Here is a 25,595-nt window from a genome sequence, read left to right as displayed (position 1 = left end):
TTGGACTCGATGGTCTTAGAGGTCTTTTCCAACCTTAAGGAGTCTAGGATTGATTCCAAAAGAGCAGGTATGGTGGTTTGCTGTGAGGGTGGCTTTCTCTGTTTGGTGCTTGGCATGCTGTAAAGTGAAGGCAGGTGAGAAAACTGCCTGCTGCTCCTCTGGCTGCCTTGATGGCTCTGGTGGTTGGCCCCGCCCGTTCCCAGGGGATTGTGGGAAGGGCGGTGGGCGGGGCCTGGGGGAGATGAGCTACAGCCTCTCCTCAGGGAGCTCATTCTGCTGCTGGGCTTCTCTGGAGGCGGTGGTCTGCTGTTGCTTCAGTTGATTGCAGCTTTTGAGCTGTCTAAGCTATTTGGGTAGTCTTGTTTTGAGATTTAGGGAAGCAGAGGGGTCTGTTTAAGCTAAGGGCTTCAGGACCAGGCAAGGTTCAGCTGCATCTAGAGCAGAAAGGAGACTCGTATGCAGCTTTTCTTTTTTTTTTTTTTCCCAGGTGGGTCAATTTGTATTGGGTGTTCAGAGGTGGCAAGATGTATGGTTTTGGTTCATAATCTGGTTTTGGTTTTTATTTTATTCCAGGTGCATTGTATTGTTTTGGAATTCCTGACTTTATTGAAGATGGAACCTTGTTTTTTTTCCACCAGATTTGCTGTCTATTGCAGAAGCTGTTGACATCATCTCTGGCTAGGAGCGACTGTGAGACTATTTAGCAGGGGTTGAGGTGAGCATCTTGTATGCCTCTGTCTATGGAGTTGTAGCGTTGTTCAAGAAAGCAGCAGGGACATAAGGCATCGTGTCTTTCAGCGTATGGAACGGCTCGTGGCCTTCGCCCACAGAGTATCATGTTGTCCCTAGAAGCGATGCGGCTGGCGGCCGGCCCCTCGTGGATGAGAAGCGTCAGGACTTGACTTCTTTTGTGGGGCTGTAGCAGAGGTCAGAGTCTGTGGGAAGGTGGGAGGTGCTCGCAGAAGCCTGGGCATAGCTGGGCAGAGCAGCTCCCGAGGAGCGGCCGACACAGGGGCTTGAGGGGTGCAACTCCAGGGCAGGAGCTGTCAGGAAGGAGCGGGGTTCCTTCGCTGGCAGTTCAGGAGAAGAGAAGGGGTTTCTAAACTTTTGGGACCAGGGGATGGTTGGGAAAGGGAGGTGTGTTCCCGAGCCTTACTGAGGTGGTTTTTGCAGTTGGATTTGGGTGTCGCTGAGGTCTGTTCTGTTGGAGTGTCTGTGCAGCCGACGAGAGATACAGCAAAGTCGTGGGAGATGCAGAGGAAACCGTCCGGGCCCCCACATCACAAGGTAGAGGGCTGAACGTCAGGCAAGTCTCATCTCGGAAAGCATTAGGTATGTTAAGGTCCATCAAAAAATAGCCTCCAGGACTGGGAGGTCTCTAAGGGCTGCGTTTGGGGTGCTCCTGGGGCTGCTCCCGGGGGTCTCTGGGTGCCCAGAGGATGCTCCTGAGGGTCTTGGGGTGCTTGTGGGCGTTCTTGCGGTGCTCCTGGGGGTCTCTGTGTGCTCCCAGTATGCTCCTGGGGGTCTTGGGGTGCTCCTGGGGCCCTCTGGGTGCCCGCAGGATGCTCTTGGGAGTCTTGGGGTGGTCTTGGCGGTCTAGGGGTGCTGCGGGGCATCTATAGGTGCCCATGGGTTGTTGCTGGGTGCCTTGGGATGCTCCTGGGGCTCTAGGTGCGGGCTCTAGGTGCGGGCTCTAGGTGCGGGCTCTAGGTGCGGGCTCTAGGTGCGGGCTCTAGGTGCTGGTCCTAGGCCCTGGTGGTGCTGCTGGGGCGCTCCTCGTGGTCTTGCTGTGCTTCTGGGGGTTCTTCTTTTGCTCCTGGGGTCTCTCAGTGCCCATGGGTTGTTCCTTGGGCTCTTGGGGTCTTCTAGGTGTCTCCGAGTCCCCTTGGAGTGCTCCTGGGGTGTTCCTGAGGGTCTCTGGGTGCCTCTAGGATGTTCTGGGGGTCTTGGGGTGCTCCTGGGTGTCTCTGGCTGCCCACAGGGTGCTCCTGGTGTTCTGGCGTTGCTCTTCGGGTGCTCTTGTTGTGCTCCTGGGGGTCTTTGGGTGCCCACGGGGTGTCCGCGGGGATCTTGGGGTGCTGCTGGATGTTCTTGTTGTGCTCCTGGGGGTCTCTGGGTGCCCTTGGGGTGTTCCCGGGGGTCTCGCGGCGCTCCTGGGTTTCTCTAGGTGCTCACAGGATACTCGTGGGCATCTTGGGGTGCTGCTGGATGTTCTTGTTGTGCTCCTGGGAGCCTTGGGGTGTTCTAGGTGCCTCTGGGTAGCCTTGGGGTTCCCCTGGGGTGCTCCTGGAGGATTGTGGGCAGTCCTTGTGTCTCCTGAGTGCCTGTGGGGTGCTCCTGGGGATCTCTGGGGGCCCGTGGGGTGCTCCTGGGAGTCTCTAGGTCCCCATGGGTTGTTCCTGGGGGGCTTGGGGTGCTCCTGGGTGTCTCTGAATCCTTGGTGATTTACAGCAAATAATTTGCTCTGCATCCAGAGATATTTCTGAGAAGGGATTCTTCCAGGATCTAATTCTGCTTTGTTGTTCAGTCCTACCCAGAACAGAGTTGTGTCAGAAGTGAGGTAGCATGCGTGGTGTTCCTAGAAATGAAGTCTGACCCCATAGCATTTTGGGTTTTTGAGAGGAAACCAAAGCACATCGTTTGGAATCATGATATTTTCGTTGCGTTGAATGATCTACTGTTCCTGCGTCGCTTGTGATGACATCTATCTTTGTCTATCTACGCCCTAGAAAAAGTAAGTTGAAGTCCCTGCCTGGTCCCATTGCTGATGCAATAGCTGCAACTGTAGGAAAAATTTCTTTACTGAAAGAGTGGTCAGGCCTTGGAACAGGCTGCCCAGGGAAGTGGTTGGGTCACCAACCCTGGAAGTATTTAAAAGACGTGTAGAGGAGGTGCTTAGGGACGTGGTTTAGTGGGCGTGGTGGTGTTGGGTTGACGTTTGGACTCGATGGTCTTAGAGGTCTTTTCCAACCTTAAGGAGTCTAGGATTGATTCCAAAAGAGCAGGTATGGTGGTTTGCTGTGAGGGTGGCTTTCTCTGTTTGGTGCTTGGCATGCTGTAAAGTGAAGGCAGGTGAGAAAACTGCCTGCTGCTCCTCTGGCTGCCTTGATGGCTCTGGTGGTTGGCCCCGCCCGTTCCCAGGGGATTGTGGGAAGGGCGGTGGGCGGGGCCTGGGGGAGATGAGCTACAGCCTCTCCTCAGGGAGCTCATTCTGCTGCTGGGCTTCTCTGGAGGCGGTGGTCTGCTGTTGCTTCAGTTGATTGCAGCTTTTGAGCTGTCTAAGCTATTTGGGTAGTCTTGTTTTGAGATTTAGGGAAGCAGAGGGGTCTGTTTAAGCTAAGGGCTTCAGGACCACGCAAGGTTCAGCTGCATCTATAGCAGAAAGGAGACTCGTATGCAGCTTTTTTTTTTTTTTTTCCAGGTGGGTCAATTTGTATTGGGTGTTCAGAGGTGGCAAGATGTATGGTTTTGGTTCATAATATGGTTTGGGTTTTTATTTTATTCCAGGTGCATTGTATTGTTTTGGAATTCCTGACTTTATTGAAGATGGAACCTTGTTTTTTTTCCACCAGATTTGCTGTCCGTTGCAGAAGCTGTTGACATCATCTCTGGCTAGGAGCGACTGTGAGACTATTTAGCAGGGCTTGAGGTGAGCATCTTGTATGCCTCTGTCTATGGAGTTGTAGCGTTGTTCAAGAAAGCAGCAGGGACATAAGGCATGGTGTCTTTCAGCGTATGGAACGGCTCGTGGCCTTCGCCCACAGAGTATCATGTTGTCCCTAGAAGCGATGCGGCTGGCGGCCGGCCCCTCGTGGATGAGAAGCGTCAGGACTTGACTTCTTTTGTGGGGCTGTAGCAGAGGTCAGAGTCTGTGGGAAGGTGGGAGGTGCTCGCAGAAGCCTGGGCATAGCTGGGCAGAGCAGCTCCCGAGGAGCGGCCGACACAGGGGCTTGAGGGGTGCAAATCCAGGGCAGGAGCTGTCAGGAAGGAGCGGGGTTCCGTCGCTGGCAGTTCAGGAGAAGAGAAGGGGTTTCTAAACTTTTGGGACCAGGGGATGGTTGGGAAAGGGAGGTGTGTTCCCGAGCCTTCCTGAGATGGGTTTTGCAGTTGGATTTGGGTGTCGCTGAAGGTCTGTTCTGTTGGAGTGTCTGTGCAGCCGACGAGAGATACAGCAAAGTCGTGGGAGATGCAGAGGAAACCGTCCGGGCCCCCACATCACAAGGTAGAGGGCTGAACGTCAGGCAAGTCTCATCTCGGAAAGCATTAGGTATGTCAAGGTCCATCAAAAAATAGCCTCCAGGACTGGGAGGTCTCTACGGGCTGCGTTTGGGGTGCTCCTGGGGCTGCTCGCGGGGGTCTCTGGGTGCCCAGAGGATGCTCCTGAGGGTCTTGGGGTGCTTGTGGGCGTTCTTGCGGTGCTCCTGGGGGTCTCTGTGTGCTCCCAGTATGCTCCTGGGGGTCTTGGGGTGCTCCTGGGGCCCTCTGGGTGCCCGCAGGATGCTCTTGGGAGTCTTGGGGTGGTTTTGGCGGTCTAGGGGTGCTGCGGGGCATCTGTAGGTGCCCCTGGGTTGTTGCTGGGTGCCTTGCGATGCTCCTGGAGCTCTAGGTGCGGGCTCTAGGTGCTGGTTCTAGGCCCTGGTGGTGCTGCTGGGGCGCTCCTCGTGGTCTTGCTGTGCTTCTGGGGGTTCTTCTTTTGCTCCGGGGGTCTCTCAGTGCCCATGGGTTGTTCCTTGGGCTCTTGGGGTCTTCTAGATGTCTCCGAGTCCCCTTGGAGTGCTCCTGGGGTGTGTCTGAGGGTCCCTGGGTGCCTCTAGGATGTTCTGGGGGTCTTGGGGTGCTCCTGGGTGTCTCTGGGTGCCCACAGGGTGCTCCTGGTGTTCTGGCGTTGCTCTTCGGGTGCTCTTGTTGTGCTCCTGGGGGTCTCTGGGTGCCCACGGGGTGTCCGCGGGGATCTTGGGGTGCTGCTGGATGTTCTTGTTGTGCTCCTGGGGGTCTCTGGGTGCCCTTGGGGTGTTCCCGGGGGTCTTGCGGCGCTCCTGGGTTTCTCTAGGTGCTCACAGGACACTCGTGGGCATCTTGGGGTGCTGCTGGATGTTCTTGTTTTGCCCCTGGGAGCCTTGGGGTGTTCTAGGTGCCTCTGGGTAGCCTTGGGGTTCCCCTGGGGTGCTCCTGGAGGATTGTGGGCAGTCCTTGTGTCTCCTGAGTGCCTGTGGGGTGCTCCTGGGGATCTCTGGGGGCCCGTGGGGTGCTCCTGGGAGTCTCTAGGTCCCCATGGGGTGTTCCTGGGGGTCTTGGGGTGCTCCTGGGTGTCTCTGAATCCTTGGTGATTTACAGCAAATAATTTGCTCTGCATCCAGAGATATTTCTGAGAAGGGATTCTTCCAGGATCTGATTCTGCTTTGTTGTTCAGTCCTACCCAGAACAGAGTTGTGTCAGAAGTGAGGTAGCATGCGTGGTGTTCCTAGAAATGAAGTCTGACCCCATAGCATTTTGGGTTTTTGAGAGGAAACCAAAGCACATCATTTTTAATCATGATATTTTCGTTGCGTTGAATGATCTACTGTTCCTGCGTCGCTTGTGATGACATCTATCTTTGTCTATCTACGCCCTAGAAAAAGTAAGTTGAAGTCCCTGCCTGGTCCCATTGCTGATGCAATAGCTGCAACTGTAGGAAAAATTTCTTTACTGAAAGAGTGGTCAGGCCTTGGAACAGGCTGCCCAGGGAAGTGGTTGGGTCACCAACCCTGGAAGTATTTAAAAGAGGTGTAGAGGAGGTGCTTAGGGACGTGGTTTAGTGGGCGTGGTGGTGTTGGGTTGACGGTTGGACTCGATGGTCTTAGAGGTCTTTTCCAACCTTAAGGAGTCTAGGATTGATTCCAAAAGAGCAGGTATGGTGGTTTGCTGTGAGGGTGGCTTTCTCTGTTTGGTGCTTGGCATGCTGTAAACTGAAGGCAGGTGAGAAAACTGCCTGCTGCTCCTCTGGCTGCCTTGATGGCTCTGGTGGTTGGCCCCGCCCGATCCCAGGGGATTGTGGGAAGGGCGGTGGGCGGGGCCTGGGGGAGATGAGCTACAGCCTCTCCTCAGGGAGCTCATTCTGCTGCTGGGCTTCTCTGGAGGCGGTGGTCTGCTGTTGTTTCAGTTGATTGCAGCTTTTGAGCTGTCTAAGCTATTTGGGTAGTCTTGTTTTGAGATTTAGAGAAGCAGAGGGGTCTGTTTAAGCTAAGGGCTTCAGGACCAGGCAAGGTTCAGCTGCATCTATAGCAGAAAGGAGACTCGTATGCAGCTTTTCTTTTTTTTTTTTTTTCCAGGTGGGTCAATTTGTATTGGGTGTTCAGAGGTGGCAAGATGTATGGTTTTGGTTCATAATCTGGTTTTGGTTTTTATTTTATTCCAGGTGCATGGTATTGTTTTGGCATTCCTGACTTTATTGAAGATGGAACCTTGTTTTTTTCCACCAGTTTTGCTGTCTATTGCAGAAGCTGTTGACATCATCTCTGGCTAGGAGCGACTGTGAGACTATTTAGCAGGGCTTGAGGTGAGCATCTTGTATGCATCTGTCTATGGAGTTGTAGCGTTGTTCAAGAAAGCAGCAGGGACATAAGGCATCGTGTCTTTCAGCGTATGGAACGGCTCGTGGCCTTCGCCCACAGAGTATCATGTTGTCCCTAGAAGCGATGCGGCTGGCGGCCGGCCCCTCGTGGATGAGAAGCGTCAGGACTTGACTTCTTTTGTGGGGCTGTAGCAGAGGTCAGAGGTCAGCAGTGGGAAGGTGGGAGGTGCTCGCAGAAGCCTGGGCATAGCTGGGCAGAGCAGCTCCCGAGGAGCGGCCGACACAGGGGCTTGAGGGGTGCAACTCCAGGGCAGGAGCTGTCAGGAAGGAGCGGGGTTCCTTCGCTGGCAGTTCAGGAGAAGAGAAGGGGTTTCTAAACTTTTGGGACCAGGGGATGGTTGGGAAAGGGAGGTGTGTTCCCGAGCCTTACTGAGATGGGTTTTGCAGTTGGATTTGGGTGTCGCTGAGGTCTGTTCTGTTGGAGTGTCTGTGCAGCTGACGAGAGATACAGCAAAGTCGTGGGAGATGCAGAGTAAACCGTCCGGGCCTCCACATCACAAGGTAGAGGGCTGAACGTCAGGCAAGTCTCATTTCAGAAAGCATTAGGTATGTTAAGGTCCATCAAGAAATAGCCTCCAGGACTGGGAGGTCTCTACGGGCTGCGTTTGGGGTGCTCCTGGGGCTGCTCGCGGGGGTCTCTGGGTGCCCAGAGGATGCTCCTGAGGGTCTTGGGGTGCTTGTGGGCGTTCTTGCGGTGCTCCTGGGGGTCTCTGTGTGCTCCCAGTATGCTCCTGGGGGTCTTGGGGTGCTCCTCGGTCCCTCTGGGTGCCCGCAGGCTGCTCTTGGGAGCCTTGGGGTGGTCTTGGCGGTCTAGGGGTGCTGCGGGGCATCTGTAGGTGCCCATGGGTTGTTGCTGGGTGCCTTGGGATGCTCCTGGGCTTAGAGGTGCGGGTTCTGGGTGCGGGTTCTGGGTGCCGGTTCTGGGTGCCGGTTCTGGGTGCCGGTTCTGGGTGCCGGTTCTGGGTGCCGGTTCTGGGTGCCGGTTCTGGGTGCCGGTTCTGGGTGCCGGTTCTGGGTGCCGGTTCTGGGTGCCGGTTCTGGGTGCCGGTTCTGGGTGCCGGTTCTGGGTGCCGGTTCTGGGTGCCGGTTCTGGGTGCCGGTTCTGGGTGCCGGTTCTGGGTGCCGGTTCTGGGTGCCGGTTCTGGGTGCCGGTTCTGGGTGCCGGTTCTGGGTGCCGGTTCTGGGTGCCGGTTCTGGGTGCCGGTTCTGGGTGCCGGTTCTGGGTGCCGGTTCTGGGTGCCGGTTCTGGGCCCTGGTGGTGCTGCTGGGGCGCTCCTCGTGGTCTTGCTGTGCTTCTGGGGGTTCTTCTTTTGCTCCTGGGGTCTCTCAGTGCCCATGGGTTGTTCCTTGGGCTCTTGGGGTCTTCTAGGTGTCTCCGAGTCCCCTTGGAGTGCTCCTGGGGTGTTCCTGAGGGTCTCTGGGTGCCTCTAGGATGTGCTGGGGGTCTTGGGGTGCTCCTGGGTGTCTCTGGGTGCCCACAGGGTGCTCCTGGTGTTCTGGCGTTGCTCTTCGGGTGCTCTTGGGGGGCTCCTGGGGGTCTCTGGGTGCCCACGGGGTGTCCCCGGGGATCTCGGGGTGCTGCTGGATGTTCTTGTTGTGCTCCTGGGGGGTCTCTGGGTGCCCTTGGGGTGTTCCCGGGGGTCTTGCGGCGCTCCTGGGTTTCTCTAGGTGCCTGCAGGATACTCGTGGGCATCTTGGGGTGCTGCTGGATGTTCTTGTTGTGCTCCTGGGAGCCTTGGGGTGTTCTAGGTGCCTCTGGGTAGCCTTGGGGTTCCCCTGGGGTGCTCCTGGAGGATTGTGGGCAGTCCTTGTGTCTCCTGAGTGCCTGTGGGGTGCTCCTGGGGATCTCTGGGGGCCCGTGGGGTGCTCCTGGGAGTCTCTAGGTCCCCATGGGGTGTTCCTGGGGGTCTTGGGGTGCTCCTGGGTGTCTCTGAATCGTTGGTGATTTACATCAAATAATTTGCTCTGCATCCAGAGATATTTCTGAGAAGGGATTCTTCCAGGATCTAATTCTGCTTTGTTGTTCAGTCCTACCCAGAACAGAGTTGTGTCAGAAGTGAGGTAGCATGCGTGGTGTTCCTAGAAATGAAGTCTGACCCCATAGCATTTTGGGTTTTTGAGAGGAAACCAAAGCACATCATTTTTAATCATGATATTTTCGTTGCGTTGAATGATCTACTGTTCCTGCGTCGCTTGTGATGACATCTATCTTTGTCTATCTACGCCCTAGAAAAAGTAAGTTGAAGTCCCTGCCTGGTCCCATTGCTGATGCAATAGCTGCAACTGTAGGAAAAACTTCTTTACTGAAAGAGTGGTCAGGCCTTGGAACAGGCTGCCCAGGGAAGTGGTTGGGTCACCAACCCTGGAAGTATTTAAAAGACGTGTAGAGGAGGTGCTTAGGGACGTGGTTTAGTGGGCGTGGTGGTGTTGGGTTGGCCATAGAGTGCCCCAGCTTCCTTGATCACGTTGTCCACCTCGGTGCAAATTAGCACCCTCTTGGACAACCTTCCAGTAAGAAGAGTGTATTAGTGTTCCCGCTTATAATGCTTTGACAAGAGGCAACGAGCACAAACTGAAATACACGAAACTCCATTTAAACATACGTAAAAGTTTTTTTGCTGTGAGGGTGGTCAAACACTGGCACAGGTTGCCTGGAGAGGTTGTGGACACTCCGCCCTTGGAGGTACTCGAAATCTGACTGGACACAGCCCTCAGCGCCCTGGATGCACTCCTCGCCCGCCTCGACCACCGCAAAGTCAAGATCTGTGATTGCGACCCTTCCCGGCTTTGCGTGGCAGCGCTTGCTTCATTATTCATTTGTTTGTTTGTTTAAAAAAGGTAAGAAAGAGGGAAAATTAAGCATTCCCCCCCCCCTCCCGCCCTTCCCGCGTTCAGGTGGCGGGGGCACCCCCGGCCTCTCGCCGCGGCTCCTCCCGGGCCCCGCCGGTGCTTGCCGGCTGCAGAGCGGCGCTGCCCGTACCCCTCCTGCTGACCCCAGCCCCGGCCCCGAGCTCCGTCCGGCGGCTCTGGCGCTGGCTGCCGCCCGGGCAGGGCGCTGTCAGCGTGCGGGGCCGGTGGCTGCCGGTGCTTCCCCAGTGCCTCTCTCTGGCAGAAACCTGGTTCGGTGGGGAGAGGGTGTCTGCGGCGGGGGCGGAGGGGAGCTGGCTGGCTGTCAGGACCTCCAGCGCGGGGAGGTTTTAGCTGGGAGATGGCGCGGTGATCCTGCGGGAGGGCTGGGTGGGTTTGTGTATGTGTTTATGCCAGGTTTGCGCTAGACTTCGGATCAGCCGGGCTTCTGACAGTTCAGCCCACGTGCCTGGTTAATTCTTTTGTTATGTGCATGGGAAGACCTCAGTAAATAGAAACCTGGATAGACTTTGCAGCTGGTTTTGTACCTCTCGGTTCTCCTGAGCTTCCGTTCTGTGTGCAGAACCGATCCCAAGTTTGTATTTGCAACTTCGTCCAGAGCACAAGCAGCAAGATCCAGATTCGGCCTCGGATTCCTAAGTAGCGGCAGTATGGGGAGGTTCTTGTTAAGTTTCTTTCTGAGCCTGTAAAGCGGTCCTCAGAAGTGACTAACTGTACAGCTAGACAGCTATAGGAAAAGTTTTTTCTGAGCTTGGTCCGACTTTGGAGAAAGGATCCTGTAAAACTTGTATCGGTTAAATGGAGTTTCATTTGTGCGTGTCCTAGCTCCCCACAGAGTAAGTGAAAGATGGCTTGCAACAGCAGCTTAGCTTTCTCCATGTGTTGGAAACATTCAGGAATCCAAAGAACTGTGTTGCAACTTCTGTGGCAGCTGTGTAAGGTATAAGCCTAGCCTGAATAGGTTGCTGCTCAGAGACCACTGATAGCTTTCTTTTAGACTGAAGTACAAAGCCTGCTTTGCATATGGCATACTTATGAACAAAATTGATAAGGAAAGCCTTTCGCAGATAAGAGTCAAAGAGTATGAATCCTGTATGGGTAACTTACCTATTTCATTGCAGAATTATTCTTTATGGTAGACTTCAGTATACGGTTCCTCCAAAGGAGGAAACCATCGTCATCCTTAGCGAAAGGCTATTTCTGTGGTTTGTAAGGGTTAGGGTAAAGTTTTGTGATAACCAGTTTGACTTTTTTGGTGCTTTGGTAACTGCTTGGCAAACTTAAGGAGCTTTTCTTCCTCACCAGGACAGGTATATCCTTTTCTGCCGATATAGTTATGTTAGTTTGGCATGGCATGGTGCAGTCAGACTTGAAATGGGAATGTTTTGTTACTGTGGATACCTTCAGCATGGTGGTATATTACATTGATGCCCTGATAGGAAGCAGTATTTATTTATCTCTATTTTAAATAGGGAGCTAATTATTACTGTATGCTGATGCAACGCATCTAAAGGGAAGGGTGAAATGAGGCTAGTGCTGCACTGTGCAAACCCTGAAATTTTACATGGGTCAGACATTTAGTTATTGTATTCTCTCTTGGTCATCGTTTTGCACAAGTTATATATTTACTACATTTTTTTTTTATTATTGCAATTCAGTTCTTTGAGCTAAGCCTGTTATTGCTTTTAATTTGATGATCTTTGCTCTTGTCATTGCAATTCCCAAAATTGGACGCAGTTCTTATGTTTGGCTTTCTCCATTTGGTTTTCAATTCTTTGGTAAGTAGCATCTCTGCTGTCAAATTTAATTTTGTTGCTTAACAGCTGCTTAATTGCTGCTGCTAATATTTACTTTTCAAAGATCTCATTTATTAAAGTCAACAAGAATTAATGACGATTTCTTTCTAATATATATATTTTTAATTGTATGAAATGCAGCCTCCTTGTAAAGGAAGATTATTTTATTTGCGTATCGGTCGCAAGGAATTGATGTGTAGGCTAAGCATATGGACATGAAGTTGCATATAAAGACATGTCAATGCTCTTCTTATATGCTTTCTACATATTGTAATCTAGCCAAGGAGGTTGGGTGGGATGATCGGTTGTAGTTAGCGTCATGAACGTCTCTATAATGCAAGCCGTCAAGGCTCGTCTGCAAGTTTAACCCCGTTGCTGACATTAAAGGGAAATATCTGCAAAACAACGAGAATGGTTTAATAATGCTGGCTTTGTTTGGGAACAATGACAAGGGGGATTTTTCCTTCCCATTTTTGAAGATACAGAAGCTTCATGGAGGAAACGGTTTGCTGTAGCGGGACTGTAAGAACAACAAGGATTGTAAACAAATTTAATTGCTTTCCCATTTACTAGATTCTTATTGCTCATAAACCTTTTCTTGTGGGGAAAAATGTTGTAAACGACTGTATGTCTTGTGGTGCACAGGCAGATGCAGCATGATGTTGTATCAGATGACTTAAGTATTTTGCTCTAGCTTTCAGGATGAGGGGGTAGGACATTGTACACCTGCTTTTCAAATCATGGGTAATTTCTACTTGAATAAATTGCTTTTGTTCTCTTTTTGGGGCCCAGACAATAATTTCCTCTTGGAACCAAAGGTCCCAGGGTGACTTTTGTGATCCCAGCGTGATCCTATATGGGAAGGACGAGAAGAGGACTAGCAAACTTCAAATCTGGGTCACAACCACTTCTTGGGAAGTAGCTGCAGACTAGCAGCTGGTATAAGCTACGCTACGTATGTCCCTGGTGCTTGGGAAAGTACGTACTTTGAAAATGTGAGGGTTTTTTCTTCTGTGTATTATCATCATTTTGTTTCAAAGTAAAATTATCCTTCAGATAACAGGGGTCTGTTAGTGTTTGTTTCTCACTGAGCATGGGTGGGGGTGTGAGGGAGGGAAAGCAGGCAGAACAAAGCTCTTTGTCTTCAGTTAGTCATTTCGTTACAGTCATGGACTGTGCTTGCTTGTCTGGCTGTACGCTGCGTCCTTGTGTGTGTGCAGGATCCATATGCTCCTAGACTGGAGTACTAGTAGGTAAATGTGTCTTGAATGATCTCTGCTGTTTCTCTTCTGTTACATATTCTTGATGTCCTGTAGTGAATGCATTAGTTTAAGTACATCCTTTCATGGCACCACATGTGAAGGAACTTTCTGATGTGGCAAACTGGTCAATGGTGTGCTGCATTGCAGTGGGTGCTACGTCTTTGCAACCCTTACTAGGGGGAAGCTTCCTCAGCTATCAAGAGTGACTGGATTTCTGGCACGCCCTTCAACTGGGAGGCCTGCTTTCCAAGGCTTTTGTGTTGGTGTGCCACAGGCGCTCAGAGAGTTTAGTTTCATGTACTTCAGGATATTGAAGGTAGCTTTCAGTTGTAGGTGATCTTAGTGATGCTTTTTCCAGGGTTCACTGCTGAGGATGAGGTTCACTGGAATGGTTCAGCTCTCTCTGGTTTGGTTTGGCTGTCTCAAATTTTCCATTTACAGTGGTAGAAAAGCCTCTGTTTATGTCCCCCAACTGAGAAACTTGTGTGTCTGACTCTATTTCAATACAAGCATAATTTTAAGGCCATTCAGTAAAATGCTTTCCTGACATGTATTTGAGCTTTGCACGATGAGCAGGGTGTTGTGCCATAAGAAGGGACATCAAAATAGGATGAGACATGTCCCTATGGGGCCGATGACTGGTTTATAACTTATGGTGGGGGAGGCACTAATGGCTCAAAGTGGTTTATAAAATTCAAGTGCAGTATGCAGTACTCGTGACCTTAGTTTAACTGCACTAGCCAGGTCTAGGGAATGAATTAGATTCGGTACTTTTTTATACAGTCTTTCATCAGGTTTTCATTAAGCTTATGTGTGTTGCTGTTTTGCGTGGTGTTTTGTCATATGTTTCCAGCATCCGGCTGCCGTAATACGGTTTACACCATCGAACTTGCCTAACAGCTTTTCATCTTCTAGCAGCGTGCATCTGTAGCTGTGACCTAGCATTAGGTGATGTAGTTTTCGTCACTTCCAGTTCTTAAACGTCAGGGTGGGTGAGGACAAGTGCCTTTTTGAAGTGATCAGAGCTCATCAGGATGGCAGCAGAGAAATCTTGCGTGAATTACAAGGCCAGCTCTTGGGAAACACTCTGAGGCCTTAAACAGTCATTGTTTTTATAGGGCATGAAGGAGGACATTTTTTCCATTAATACTTGTCTTCTACCATCTGCAGGTACTTATGCAAAAATTAATATTGCTGTTCTTTTCTGTGAATCCTAATGGTTCGACGTCCTGGAAGGCTGTCCCTTCTATCTTCTGTGCTATTTATTTTTAGTCTTTCTGAAGAGATTGTTTGAGAGAAATGCTGGGAGGGGTTAACCTAATGACAACTTCTGGTTCAGTTTCTGCAGTAGTAGGATGGGGTTTGGCCAGTTGTACCTCCTATTCTGACAAGAAGAAACTGATCCTGTGGCAGGGAGGAAATGCTACCTCCTAATTAACGTTGTTGTTGTTTAAAATCCTTCAGTGTTTGGTTTTAAAGGCACAGCATAATCATTTGATGTTCATGCAGAACGTGTATACATATGTATGTATTTTTTTCAAGTTAAAGCACTTTAATGAAAGAGAGCTGGGGGGATGGAGAGTATGGCTTTCTATTTGTCTGCATGTTGTAAGGACAATCCAGTTTACACTTCATCTCCTGCTATTTTGTTTAGTAAGTATTTTCCACTCTTTGTGTGTAAGGCAGTACTGGAGCACGTTTCCTGCTTTAGCCGAACAGGAAGCTTTATTCAGCTTATTCCTAGGGAAACCCCTCCTCCACCCCTCGCCTCCAAAAGTGAGCATTATTCGAGACAGTACCAGCAGCAGGCAGGAGATGAACGGGCTGGCTGACGTTCTGGGATTTCTATAGCTTCTGATGTAAGGAAAGAGCGTACGAGATATCTGTCATCTTGTAATAACAAGAAGAAACCTTCGTTAGAAAAAAGTTCAGGAGAAAACCCCAAACCAATGAAAACACCACCCCAACAACAACAAAAAAACAAACAACCACCAAAACCAACCACCAAAACCGTGGTGTGCTGTTGAGGAAGCTTTGGTGAGAAGGGACTGACTGTCACGGGAAAAATTCTGTTCTGACAGTATTTGGGAGCTACAGTTTGGCTACGATACTCTACAGATGCTTCAAGTGACCGCATGCGATGGTACTTCTCTCTGTTGCTGTGTAATACGAAGATTCAGCAGCAAAGTTCAAACCATGTTAAACAGTTAATTGCTAAGTTCCCCTAGGAAAAAAAGAAGGTGTTTTCTCTTTTACCCTGTTGTAATTATTCAGATTGCTGCTCAGAAGCAATATAACTCTTGTTTTATTTAGCTAGTGCAAGACTAATTATCTGTGGAAATTCAACCTGATCCAAAGGAGATTTCGTTTGAAATAAGCAGGAAGAAAGTCCGAGTTAGAAAAAGATTTCCCATGGGCATGGTGGGCCAAGTCGCTGTCCTGCTGCGTGGCAAAGCTCCAGCTGAATTCAGTTTGATGAGGGTTTGGCTTGCCGTTTTGAAAACAGTTGACACTCTTTGGCTGAAATTTAGAGCTGCTTTGTACATTGCTCGGAACCTATTATACGCCACCTATGAACATTTATTTCCGTAGATCGTATGAGATTGGCTTGATCGTTCAGGAGAATGGTGTTTAGGAGAGGTAGTTAATGAATTAAACATACTTGTATTTAGTTGTTTTTAATTAGGATTTATTTTGAAGGTTCCTAGATAGTTTAGGATACAATAAAATGTCCTCAGAAGTTTCTCTTCCTATTAGTATTGGCACAGTCTCAGCTTGGTTGAGCGCGAGCTAGTAATCTTGGTCTTGTGGGCTTCTCTCCTAAGCTGCTAATATGAAGCTTCTGCAGAAGAGGCACTTTTTTGGGTGAACCTATTAACAAACATAAAACAACACAGTGGAAAGCCACTGAAATTCCTCAAAACCTAAATTCCGTCCTGGAATTTAAACCAGCCTCTAATGAGTGGAGAGTCAGATGAGGCTTTCAAGGGGGATGGGGAGCAGATGATCCCACACGTGCTTAAGTGATTCCTGCACCTTCCTCTGAAGCGTTTGGTGCCGGCTGCCATCAGCTGGATGCTGCGCTTAACGTTGCCAAGGCCAGATTCACTATGGTAATTCCTGGCCTTTTTCCATATTTCTGGGTGAAGGAGGGGCGATTTCCCTTTCCTCATCTTTCTTTTTTTTCCCCCTGCATGTTCAGATACATGATACGATAAATGAGGGCATGTGCTTCGGTTCCTGTTATCAGGAGTGTTAGTGCAGCACAAACCGAAAGGGAGATTGAGAAATAGAAGGAATTAAAAAATGCACATCGAACGCTTGGCAATTATGCAAGGTCCCAGTTCCTTTTGTAGTAGTAAACTGGCTATCAGCAGGCGAGATCAAAGCTGTCCACCCTAACAGTTAACAAGATCAATTAAACATGGTAATTAAATGTTGTTCTCGGCTGTAGGTTTGACAGGAAACTGGTTGGGTGGCAGTCTCCGGAGAGCTTGGATGACACGCCACTTAAGAGACTAGAACAAATATCTTTCTACCTGTGGGTTAAGTACAGATTAATGTGGGTGGACTTTGCAAGTGGTTTGTATTTATATCGTACCGTGTTTTAGTTGGGCAGGGCTTCTTCTGGCTTCAGGCTGTTGTGTTTTTTTTCTTTGTCAGTTGTGAATGATGGTGTTTTATGTTAGGTTGGTTTTATTTATTTATTTATTGGCCTCTTGTCCTTTAATCAGCGTTGTACATAGGGGATTTCGTTGCCCTTTGAGGCCTTATGACTAGTTAGAACGTTTAAGGTCCTACCGAATGTGGTTGAGCGTGCGTCACGGAGCAGTCTGGAGGCAGGGCAGTTCCGCCTGCAAAGAGAGACAGCGCCGAGTGACTGCTTTGCCGTAACGCTTGGTAATTTCCCTCTTGGAGCCACTGGTCTACACGCTTTCTAGGTTAAGACCTGGGGTTTTTTTTCCTTTCCTCTTCTCTTCTCGTCCGCCTTTTCTTTAGTAGCTCAGGCTCCCCACCCCGGGTGTGCTCTGAGCTGCCTCTCCATCTCCAGTCCTGCCCGCTCTGAGGGGCGAGAGTTCCAGTGTCCGCTCTGCACCTGGCCACCCGTGTCGTGCCTGGTGAAACTGGCCTTGGGCACCTCCCCGTCCTCAAATACAACGCTCTCTGCATGCCTGATGGTTGGTAGGGTTTGAGAGGAAGGAGGTGAGGGGGTGGGAGGCAGAGACAGGAGAGGGTGAAATCTGGTGGAGCTTTTGGCTTTCTCATGACAACCCCTTCTCACCCCTCCATTTCAGACCCCTCGGTGTTAGCCCCCACGTTAGGCCCTCGCGGCTGGGGTTGTAGCACCGTGGTGATAGTCTTAATCCTCTCTGAGTATGTCCTTTTGTTCATTTTTAACGTCTCCCTTCTAAACACAGAGATGTCCATGGCTCTGTTATGGGAGTATAAACCAAGAGCAAAACTGTTAATGTTAATCTTAATCAACATTAATTTTTAAAGTGGTATCATCCTGTGTATAGCCCTCACCCAGAACTGGGTTAAAAGACCAGTTAATAAGAAACCAGAATGATGAAGCTAGTGAGTGGGTGTTTGATTGGAGGAGATCAAGATGTATGTGTTTTAATTTAAGAACACTATGGTGATAGATAGTTTGTTGTGGATTCTATATTGCTCGCTTCAGTAATTTTAAACAATGCAGATTTGTTGCTTAGAAGTTAGATAACTAACAGGTGTGTGTTTGTAATTGTGTGGAGTAGTAATTAATTATAAGCTGTGTGTCTTAGAGGTAGTGAGCTATGGAAACTATAAACAAACGTGGTCCAAGCATGGCTTAGGGACAAATTGCGACCCTATAAGGTAAAAGAGGAAATAAGCTCATGAAGAGTTCACTACCCTGCCGACCACCAGAGACCACCCGAGACCCCCAAGAAGACCCTAAAGGCTTTAGTGCGCATGTGTTTAAGATGATGTAATATTATAATTAGTTCTCGGAAATGTAATGAATATGTAACAAGGAAATTTAAATTATGTATGAGAAGCATGGATATAAACAGAAAGGTGACTAGACCAGGTGTGCTTGATTTGTGGCAAGTCCACCGAGCACCCAGGCCTGAATAAAACAATCTCTCTCCTGAGCGTGTGGAATTGGTTACTTGCACGCCGGGCACGAATCCGCTTTTCGGACAACAGTTTTTGGCGACCCAGGTGGGACTGCTGTGAAGCCTTGCCCGGATCGACTCGCCGGCTCTCGGTGGGGAGACTCTGCTCTCCGGACTCCAGCGCGCACCGACCTTTTGATCGGGGACTCCGTGAGTATTCTCCCCGACCAGAGCAGGTGAGCGACTCAACGGTGCAACGCTAAGGTAAATGAGATATTGTTCTGGAGTATAAAACTGTGCATGCATTTGGTAAGGAATTGTGGCCACAGGTAAAGAGGTATATTCATATGCGTTTGACAGTGACGACTGGAGTATATGAAGTTGTAGGCGCCAGGGGTAAACCGGTATATTCATATGCGTTTGACGGTGACGACTGGAGTATATGAAGTTGTGGTTAAGAACGTTCTTTTTTGGTAAAGATATGGGAGCTCAACCATCAAAAGTAACACCTTGTTCCCCCTTAGGATGCATCATTAAACACTGGGGAAAATTTGGGGGTGATCCTTTGAGAAAGGATAAATTAATTGACTAGATGGTGGCCAATGTACAAATTGGAAGATGAGGAAAAATGGCCAGAATTGGGAACCTTGCAATATAATACTATTTTACAGTTAATGTTATTTTGTAGAAGACAAGGAAAATGGGATGAGGTACCTTATGTAGATTTGTTTTTTTCTTTGAGAAATGATCATGAAATTCGGAAAAAATGTAAGCTTTTAGATTCGGATTCTAATGTGGTGATGATGATGATGATGGAAAATAAGGAACCAAAAGCGCATTGTTGTTCTGCATGTAGCATAGGAAAACGGTGTTTAAAACTAGGAGAAGAAGAGGAGGATACACAAATGTTAGTACCACCAAGTAAAAATGAAACTTCTGAAACCGAAGCAAGAGGAAGCAATACTTTTAGTCCGATAGCTGGCAGGACTAGAACCCAGCAAGGGTCTGTATTGTTAGCACCCCTTCGCCAGGCAGTGGGCCCAAGGGGGGAGCCAGTATTTGTGAAAGTACCGTTTACAACTTCTGATTTAATGAATTGGAAAGAGTTAGCAGGATCATACAGAGAGAATCCAGAAAAGGTGTATAGATCCTTTCGAACAATTATTGAAAATCATAATCCAGATTGGAAAGATATTCAAATTCTTTTGAATAATTTGTTTACTCCTGAAGAAAAGAGGGTAGTATTAGAAAAAGCAAATATGGAAAATGAAAGAATAAATGCAAGAGAAGGTCCTGCTCATTTTATGCCAACTCAAGACCCAAATTGGAATCCTAATAGTAATGATGGGAAATTGATGATTAAACGGTATCAACAATTAATTTTGTATGGAGTAAAGAATGGAATATCCCGCCCAAAGAATTTGGCGAAATTGACTCAAATAATTCAGGGAAAAACAGAGGACCCATCCACCTTTTATGAACGATTATGTGAGGCAGCTAGGAAATGGACAGACTTAGATCATCCTGAGAGTGATGAGAACAGAGCAATATTTACTACTTTGTTTGTAGGGCAAGCTGCTCCAGATATTCGAAAGAAATTGCAGAAAGTGGATGGGATTACAGGAATGACTATATCACAGCTAATTGAAATTGCTTATAAGGTGTATAACAATAGGGAAGAGGAGGAAAAGAAAAATCAGGAAAAAGAAAAAATAAAAGATAGGAAACAAAAAGCTGCTATTTTAGCAGCTGCTTTTGTAAATGCCCAAGGATCAGCTGGAGGAAGAGGCAGAAGATATTTGAGAGGTAGAGGTAGAGGGTATTTGAGAGGAAAAGGCAGAGGAGGTAGAGATATGTTTAAACAATATACCCCATTAGGATTTAATCAATGTGCTGTATGCAAGAAACAGGGACACTGGAAGAGTGAGTGTCCAGAGAACAAAGGAGCAGTCGTGACTCAGTCACAGCAGATACCACCTGAAGCTGATTTACTTATGATGGGAGGAGATTCTGAATGATGGGGACCGGGGGTAGAAAATGATATTTTCCCAGCTGAGCCCCTGGTTCCAGTAAAGCTGGGAGATGAAGTAGTCGATTTTTTAGTAGATACTGGAGCAAAATATTCTGTTATAAATACATGTAAAGGACCAATGAGTAAATTTAATGTATCTATTGTTGGGGTCACGGGAAAGAAGGAGATAAGGCCTTTTTTGAAACCTTTAAAATGTAAAATTGGAGGAAAAACACTGATGCATGAATTTTTATATATACCGGAATGCACCATGCCTCTCTTAGGACGGGATTTATTGAATAAATTGGGAGCACAAATCAACTTTAAAAAAGGAAGAATCCAAGTTCATTTTCCTGAAGCTAATGCCTGGCAAGCCCAAGTTTATTTATTACAGACAAACACAGATGAATCTGAAGAAATTCCAGAAGAGCTTAAAGATGCAGTTTACCCTTTTGTTTGGGCAACAGAGAAACCAGGAAGAGCGAAAAATGTGGAACCGGTAAAAGTTGAATTGAAAACAGGAGCTCGACCGGTAAGAAAGAAACAGTATCCTATTAGTATAGAAGCCAGAAAAGCTTTGGAACCAATAATAAATAATTTTCTTAAATACGGACTTTTAAGAGAATGTCAATCTGATTATAATACTCCTGTCCTTCCAGTGAAAAAGCCGCATAACCAAGGATATAGGCTGGTCCAAGATTTAAGAGCAATAAACCAGTTAGTGGTGGACATTCATCCAATAGTCCCTAATCCATATACGCTGTTAACAACTATCAATGAATCAGACGCATATTTCTCTGTTGTAGATTTGAAAGACGCTTTCTTTTGTATACCTCTGGAAGAAAACAGCCAAAAGATTTTTGCTTTTGAATGGGAAGATCCGTCGACTGGGAGGAGGACTCAGCTCTGCTGGACCGTGCTGCCACAAGGGTTTAAAAATAGCCCAACCATCTTTGGAGCAGCTCTGAATAAGGAACTGGAACAGTGGTCCGGTAAGGAAGATCAAATCACCCTCCTTCAATATGTTGATGACATCCTATTGGGAGCAGATACTATTGAAATCTGCAAAGAAAAGACTGTCAGCCTCCTAAACTTTTGGGGAATGGCCGGGTATAGGGTGTCAGAGAAGAAAGCACAAATTGCAAAACAAACTGTAATTTATTTGGGGTTTGAGATTTCCCAAGGACAGCGAAGATTGGGAAATGGTAGAAAAGAAGCCATTTGCAGGATGGCACCCCCTCAATCTAAAAGAGAGCTGAGAGGATTTTTAGGAATGGCTGGATGGTGTCGCCTTTGGATTCCAAATTATGGTTTGATGGCAAAACCACTGTATGAGGCAACCAAAGGCCCTGAAGAATTGTTAGAATGGACTCCAGAGTGCCGAAAAAGTTTTGATGACATTAAACAGACTTTAATGAAAACTCCAGCTTTAGGACTTCCAAATCTGACCAAACCCTTTGAGCTATTTGTGCATGAGAAGAGACATGTAGCTATGGGGGTTTTGACTCAACTTTTGGGAGACTGGAAAAGACCAGTGGCTTACTTTTCCAAACCATTAGATAAAGTAAGCTCAGGATGGCCTAGCTGCTTGCGGGCAGTTGCGGCAACAGTTCTCATCATTCAAGAAGCTAGAAAATTGACATTGGGACAGAAAATAACGGTTCACGTCCCGCATGCGGTACTTGCAGTACTGGAACAAAAAGGACATCATTGGCTAACCCCTAGTCGTTTGTTACAATATCAGGCTTTGTTAGTGGAACAAGACGACATCATTTTGAAAGTGAGTACAATTTTAAATCCTGCCTCTTTAATGCCAAGTGAAAAAGAGAGTGATCTTAACCATGATTGTTTACAAGTTATCGAACAGGTGTATGCCAGCAGGCCAGATCTGAAAGATGTCCCTCTCCAAACTCCGGATGAAGAATTATTTACTGATGGAAGCAGCTTTGTTGTAAAAGGAGAAAGGAGGGCTGGTTATGCCGTGGTAACTTTAACTGAAGATCGAGAAGTAAAAGCATTACCTCCAAATACATCCGCCCGGAAAGCAGAAATTATAGCCCTCACAAAAGCCTTAAATTTGGCTAAAGGTAAAAGAGTTAACATCTATACAGATTCTAAATATGCTTTTGGAGTTGTGCATGCTCATGGAGCAATATGGAAGGAGCGAGGACTTTTATCTGCTAGCGGTACCCCTATAAAATACGGAACCGAGATTTTGAATTTGTTGGAAGCAGTACAGAAACCTAAAGAAGTTGCGGTGATTCATTGTAAAGCTCATCAAAAAGGGGACTCAAAAGTAATACAAGGAAATCGAAAAGCAGACGAGGCTGCTAAACGTGTAGCATTAAATACTATGATTTATGTTTTAATTCCATCAAAAGAAATTCAGGTGGAATCCCCAAATTATAATGAGAAAGAAAATAAATTAGCTATGTTATTACATTGTAAGAAGAATGATCGAGGATGGTGGATAACTTCACATGGACAATGTATAGTAACCCCTGAAATTATGAAGAAATTAATGGTCAAAACCCATGCTGAAACACACATGGGAGCAGAGGCAATGGTGGAATCAGTGAGACGATAGGCGATAGGAACCAAAATGTTATTGATTGCTAAAAGTGTGAGTAATAAATGTGAGATTTGTCTTAGGAACAATCCGAAAATAGAAATCCGACCCCCTCCTGGAGAGGTAAAAAGAGGCATAACTTCCGGTGAGTATTGGCAAATAGATTTTTCAGAGTTACCGCGATGTAACCAATACCGATATCTATTGATATTGGTAGATACCTTCTCTGGATGGCCGGAAGCTTTCCCGTGTCGAACCAACAAGGCAAAAGAGGTTGTAAAACATTTGTTGAAAGAAATAATTCCAAGGTTTGGAGTCCCTTTAGGAATATCCTCAGACAGAGGTCCACATTTTGTAGCAGAGGTTGTTAAAAACATGAGTAAGACATTAGGGATTAAGTGGGATCTCCATACCCCTTGGAGACCTCAATCTAGTGGGCAGGTGGAAAGGATGAATCAAACATTGAAAAGACAAATTTCTAAAATATGTCAGGAAGCTCAATTGAAGTGGATCGAAGCCTTACCACTTGCCTTGTTGAGAATTAGGGTGACCCCTAGAGCTAAAGAAAAAGTGAGTCCATTTGAAATTTTATATGGAAAACCTTATAGTGTTAATTTGACAGGAGGATCAGAACAAATGCATGTAATAGGAGAAAAAGTATTAACTGAATATCTTTTATCTTTGAGTAAGGTGTTGAATTCTTTGCATAAGTATGTCCTTTTGAAGACACCTTTACCTCTTGAATTTCCAGTACACTCATTTAATCCAGGGGATCAAGTTTATTTGCGAACGTGGAAGGACGACCCTCTTGGAGAAAAGTGGAAAGGACCTTTCCAGGTGCTGTTAACAACAAACACTGCTGTGAAACTGGAAGGAATAGATTCTTGGATTCATTATACGAGGATTAAGAAAATTCCACCTGGACTGTGGACATCTGTATTTAAGGAACCATTGAAGTTAACTTTGCGGCGTGTTCAATGAGATACTGGAGATGCTGCTAAATTAGTGTAACAATTTGATTATTGAACAGAATTAAATCAGAGAGAGAGGGAAGATGTGGAATGTGTTGTTGTTAATAATAACGATCAGTCAGATTGATTCTCAATTTTTGTTACCAAAATGGGATAGAAATCGAAATATCTGGGAACTTTTAGCCCGAGAAGTAACCAACATGTCTTCCTTTTGTATTTCAGCCGAGAATTCTGTGGGAGGGATGTATAGTTCTTGTTTGGTAGGAGTACCAACCCCATTGGAATTGATGAAGAATTATACAATGTTTCAAAGTTTTGATATTAAATTAACTTATCGTAGCATTTCTAGTTTAGGAAAAACAACTAGATTTAAGGAGAGAGGGATGTTAAGAGTCAAGGTGCGAGGAATGCTTCCAGCTGGGCATTGTGTTAAATTTATAAATTGCACTTCTAAATGTGAAAATTTAACGCGTTTACAACCTCCTTTGAGATGTAACTCCACTCAACTTCAGAGTTATGCCTGGGCTCATACTAAATTACCCCTTGGATGGTTTTTGTTGTGTGGACGAATAGCATATTCCTATATTCCAGCGAATGTGACCGGAGGTCCGTGTTCAATAGGGAGGATAGCTCCGCTGCTGATAGACAAAAAGGACTTAGAACATGGTGCACGAACTAAAAGGAGCGTACATCAGATACCAGAGAATTGTGACTCGCGAGTCACTTTATACAGTTCAAGTGAGATGTCAGCTGCAGCTATCCTAGCACCCGGAGTTGGAGTAGCTATGAATTATCACACCATAAAACGGATTACTTGTGCTTTAGTAAAAGACATAAATTATACCTCCCAAGCACTTTCGGCTATTGGTACCGAAATGACACAAATAAGAGAAGCTACCCTTGAAAACAGGGCTGCAATTGACTATTTACTTTTAAGACATAATCATGGTTGTGAAGAATTTAAAGGAATGTGTTGTTTTAATTTGAGTGATAATTCACAGTTAGTAGAGAAGAAAATTCAACAATTAAAAGATTTGGCATATGGGTTTAAAGAACGGGAAGGATTAGATTTTTCTTGGTTGTTCTCGTGGCTTCCAAATTTAAATTGGCTTAGACAATTATTTTTGTTTGTGGTACGGATCGTTATTTTAATTATGATTACATGTTGTATGATTCAATTTGTATCTTTTTGTAGAAAATAAGTATTATGAGACTCATGATGCTTAACATCGTAAGTCTCAAAGGGGGGAATTGTTAATGTTAATCTTAATCAACATTAATTTTTAAAGTGGTATCATCCTGTGTATAGCCCTCACCCAGAACTGGGTTAAAAGACCAGTTAATAAGAAACCAGAATGATGAAGCTAGTGAGTGGGTGTTTGATTGGAGGAGATCAAGATGTATGTGTTTTAATTTAAGAACACTATGGTGATAGATAGTTTGTTGTGGATTCTATATTGCTCGCTTCTGTAATTTTAAACAACACAGATTTGTTGCTTAGAAGTTAGATAACTAACAGGTGTGTGTTTGTAATTGTGTGGAGTAGTAATTACTTATAAGCTGTGTGTTTTAGAGGTAGTGAGCTATGGAAACTATAAACAAACGTGGTCCAAGCATGGCTTAGGGACAAATTGCGACCCTATAAGGTAAAAGAGGAAATAAGCTCATGAAGAGTTCACTACCCTGCCGACCACCAGAGACCACCCGAGACCCCCAAGAAGACCCTAAAGGCTTTAGTGCGCATGTGTTTAAGATGATGTAATATTATAATTAGTTCTCGGAAATGTAATGAATATGTAACAAGGAAATTTAAATTATGTATGAGAAGCATGGATATAAACAGAAAGGTGACTAGACCAGGTGTGCTTGATTTGTGGCAAGTCCACCGAGCACCCAGGCCTGAATAAAACAATATCTCTCCTGAGCGTGTGGAATTGGTTACTTGCACGCCGGGCACGAATCCGCTTTTCGGACAACAAAACCATTTACACCATTACAGTGGTGGAAGTGAGAGTATCCAGGTATTACCTGAAATAAAAAAATCTCAAAGGAATTCACTTTAATGTATATCTGTGGCTGAGTTCTTACAACTTTTGAACTTATAGGACATTTTAATGTTTCAGTAGGTTTAATTTCCCTAAATCTACAGGTGAGCAGCAGCTCTGTTTTAATCTGAAATTTAACATCTTGACAACCAGTAGATCTATTAAGTTACTTGATTGGATATTCCTTTTACTGTAATCAGGCTGTAGTCTAACTAAGCAAATTTTGGTTAATCTAAGATTGTAATTTTTTAATTAACTTTGCTCCTACTTTTCAGAGATTAGGACTATAACAGATGCCTCCTGAAGTGAATTGGAACTATGGATGCTATCTGAAGAACTGAGCCACTTAATATTTCTACTAGCA

The sequence above is a fragment of the Calonectris borealis genome, chromosome 5 (assembly GCF_964195595.1).
Source record: "Calonectris borealis chromosome 5, bCalBor7.hap1.2, whole genome shotgun sequence".
In the NCBI taxonomy this organism is placed as follows: domain Eukaryota; kingdom Metazoa; phylum Chordata; class Aves; order Procellariiformes; family Procellariidae; genus Calonectris; species Calonectris borealis.
Note: the sequence above shows the minus strand (reverse complement) of the source record.